Source organism: Rousettus aegyptiacus, unplaced genomic scaffold (assembly GCF_014176215.1).
Source record: "Rousettus aegyptiacus isolate mRouAeg1 unplaced genomic scaffold, mRouAeg1.p scaffold_m13_p_15, whole genome shotgun sequence".
NCBI classification, from domain to species: Eukaryota; Metazoa; Chordata; class Mammalia; order Chiroptera; family Pteropodidae; genus Rousettus; species Rousettus aegyptiacus.
Genome location: NW_023416290.1, coordinates 14,408,079 through 14,412,045, shown reverse-complemented (window position 1 = coordinate 14,412,045; position 3,967 = coordinate 14,408,079). Strand labels below are relative to the sequence as shown.

General features: G+C 53.9%; 1 pseudogene; it reads right to left on the bottom strand.

Moving 5' to 3' along the window:
• Positions 1–1,753: 1,753 nt before the first annotated feature.
• Positions 1,754–1,870, bottom strand: LOC118612218 (annotated as a pseudogene).
• Between the last annotated feature and the right edge of the window lie 2,097 nt (positions 1,871–3,967).

The following is a 3,967-nucleotide window of genomic DNA, read 5'->3' as shown; positions in this document are numbered from 1 at the left end:
CCTAGATCCTGATCTCAATCGAAATCGATATCTCATCTATTGTGACCGCTTGCATCTCTTCTGTGAATTGCCTGTTCAAACCCTTTGCCCGTTTTAATCCTTGACTCTTTGTCGTTTATCATTTTGCAGGAGTTCTTTGTACATGAGGGATATACCGTTAATGCAAGAGAGGGCTCATTATATTGCAACGTGGCCAGCATTCAGAAGAATTTATTTTCTTAATTTGCCAATTTAACAGTCTAAAAGGCCATTTGGATGTTTTGTTTATATTTATTTGCTTATCAGTGAGGTCGAATATTTTTTTCATATATTTGTTAGAAATTTATGTATTTTTTGGAAATAGCTTCTTACCCATCTGTGGGGGGAGGTCCTGGTTTTCTTCCACGCTTGTAACACCTCTTTATGGGATATGAACCCAGGGTTTATTATTTGTTAATACTCTGTCATGCAAATTTTAAGCGCTTTAGGCGTCTGTGAACTAACAGTGAGTTTTTCCGCCTGGTTTGCCAGGAAACTTTTGGTTCTGTGGACAGGGTGGGAAGAAGGTATGTGAGTCAGCTCTGGCTTGTATTCTCCCTAAATTTGGAAATCAAATACAATTTCTCCTTCTGAGGATCAATCTCTTTTTGAAAGACACCCAATTTGGTCTATATATGAAATTGTATTTCCTCTTGTAATATGGTTTTGACCATATACTGTAATACATCGTAACCCTGGCCTTAGTGTGCTAAAGTTGCATGTGGTTGACTTTATTACCACTGAACTGATACATTAAAAGGCCTCTGCTCCCTCCCCTGCCTACAGGAGCGAGCCAGCCGGGGGCGGAGGTGGTCAGGGAGCAGGGATGGGGGGCCAGGGCGGAGGTGGGCAGGGAGCAGGGATGGGGGGCCAGGGCAGAGGTGAGCAGGGAGCAGGGATGGGGGGCGGGCCAGGGCGGAGGTGGGCAGGGAGCGGGGATGGGGGGCCGGTCAGGGCGGAGGTGGTCAGGGAGCAGGGATCCGGGGGCCAGGGCGGAGGTGGGCAGGGAGCAGGGATCCGGGGGCCAGGGCGGAGGTGGGCAGGGAGCAGGGATCCGGGGGCCAGGGCGGAGGTGGGCAGGGAGCAGGGATCCGGGGGCCAGGGCGGAGGTGGGCAGGGAGCAGGGATGGGGGGCCAGGGCGGAGGTGGGCAGGGAGCGGGGATGGGGGGCCGGCCAGGGCGGAGGTGGGCAGGGAGCGGGGATGGGGGGCCGGCCAGGGCGGAGGTGGGCAGCGAGCGGGGATCCGCAAGCCGCAGAATAACCACGCAGCAGGGAGGGCAGGGAAGAGACGCGAACGCGCCTCAGGTGCCATCAGCACTCATCGTGCTCCACGTCTCTGCTTCTCGATGACCTCTGACCTCCTTTGGGAGGCTGGCTTTCTTCATGTGGCAGAAACCATCTTACACCTTTGGCCCCTGGAGAGAGGCAGACTCAGTTCTCTTTTAATTCCATCCTGCAGAAAAGACTCTCCTGACAGCCCCGTTTGGGTCAGGAGTAGAGCTGTCAGATTAAACACCAAATGCCCAGAACGGTTTGAATTTCAGTGAAGCAAGTGAGTTTTAGTTATAAGTAGCTCCCCAAATTTGCATGAGATATACTTATATTAAAAATTATTAATCAATCAGTTATCTGAAATTCAAATTTTATTTTATTTTTATTTTTTAGGTGAGGCAACCGTTGGTTGACCTCAGAGATTGCAAGAACCTTGTCAGCTTACAATCCTTTATTTTCTAGGCCTAAGCACCTGGTCTTCCTTGGTGGTCTCCCATCCAAGTACTAACCAGGCCCCGCCCTGCTTAGCTTCCCAGGTCAAACGGGATGGAGCTTATTCAGGGTGGCATGGCTATCTGAAGTTCAAATTTAACTGGACACCTTGTATTTTTATTTGCCAAGTTTGACAGAAAGTTGGGGTTCCTTCACCCTTACCTGTGGCCAGTGGACTTAATCACCGCCTAACTGCTGCCCACTTGCTGGGGGTGGGGGTGGGGTGGTTACTCTGCCATGGGGACAGTTTTATGGGTGTCTACCATACCTGCCTGACTTAGCTTTTCCTCTGCCTGGAATGGGCTCCCCGCAGCTCGCTCCCGTGACCCTGACCACCTGATCGGACCCCGGCTCCCCAGCACAGTGCTCTGTGATCTGCTGTCACTGTTAACTCTCTCGGACTCTGGTCCCTGCACTGTGACGCAAGCTCCACGAGGGGCAAGGCCTGGTTGGGGACTTCTCCAATGCATCCCAACATTTCATGAAGGGTCTGGCACACGCTGGGTGCCAGTGCACGCCTGGGTGGAACCAGCTCAGCCCAAGGTCCCCATATCTGTTACATCGTTGTCCCTTCCACAGCCGTCTGCGGGACGCCAGTCTTACAGGAGACCCAGCTCTTTCCTCCGGAGGCCGCACCTCAGCTGGGGACATGCTTGCTGGGGACACGTGTGCTTGTCCTGTCCGCCTCCCAGCTTCTGCCCGCACAAACAGGCGTTTGCCTCTGGCGCCTTCCACCCTGCCCGTCCGGTCACCACCGCCCCCACGCGCATGCGGGGCTCAGCTCCGGGTGCGGTACCCGTGTGCGGAGCAACCCTGCCTGCGAGGGGAGAGTGGGTCGGAGCACATGCATCGGACCGAGATTATGTCAGAACCACAGGAGATCAGAACGAGATCATCTGGGGAAGCTGGGCCAAGCCCCCTGATGACCTTGCTCACAGAGGGCTCCTGAAGGGCATCCGGGCTCCCGCCCCCACACACCCCCCTCTCCCCTCTGCTTGCCCGTGCTCACCCCATTCCCCCCAACTTCCTCCCATTTCAACAGCACTTACTACATGCTGGGCACCGTTAAAAAAAAATTTAAAAATCATTTTAACAACCCCAAAGTATAGCAATTTGTCTGTGCATTTTCATTTAAAAATGGCAACATTGGAAATCGAGAAACACTGTGGTAACCCAGCCAGAGAGCTGCACCTGTGAGCAACGCGCTGCCCTGCGGCGCAGCCTCGGCGAATGGGCCGTCAGACCGCGGGGCCCTATGTGGGCTGGGCGGGCCGGGCAGGCATTTGGGGTAGGTGACTTACACAGGACTGCGTGAAGAAATACTCTTCCCACCGTACCCTTGACCGAACTCGGGCGGCCCTCCCCCTCCCCCTCCCCATCTGTGCCAGCCCCGACCCTGCCCATGGCGCTCCATCATCACCTGTCTTCCTTCTGCTCCCTTGTTTTCGTTCATCACGCTGAAGGCGAGCTGCCTCCTCCCCACATCCAGGGAGGCATTATTACTTTGCAAACAAAACATGTCCTGCTTGCTGGGCAAGATGGGTTGTCTGGAGAGATTTCCTGCAGACCGCTGTGCTCATCGTGGCTCAGGATTCTTGTAAACTGCAGGCACAGAGGGGGGCACTTCCTGCCGGAGAGGAACCTTGTCCTCTCCCTGACCTCTGTCTTATTATCCCTTGTCGGCCATCTTGGAATCCCTCTCTCATCTGCACTGAGGGCCTTGTCCTGCCAACCTCGGGTCCCCCCGAGCGGGAAGAAAGCTGTGCCATTTGGAGGTGGCAGGGGACAGACAGACATTGCAAAGCGGGATGTAGTTCTGCCTCAGTCCTCACTGGCCATTTGGCTGACCCACAGGCTGACCCCTCCCCAATGACGACAGAAGGCCAAGGCTTGAAACTTTCCTGAGGTCAGTTATGTCCATAAATCAATAAAAATAGAAAGAGTAGGGGTTCCTTCCAGACCCCTCTCTAGAACCTTCTTTGAATGACATGATTCTCATCCCCAGCTGCAGCTGAGAATGAGTTTCTGGGGCTCCACTTCAGACACTGTCAGCCACAGTCTCTCTCTAGCTCCAAAGTGCATTTTGCCTCTGGCCTGGGAATCTCTCTCTCTCTCTCTCTCTCTCTCTCTCTCTCTCTCTCTCTCTGTGCCCCTTGGTCATTCTCTTTCCAGGTTTTAAAAATG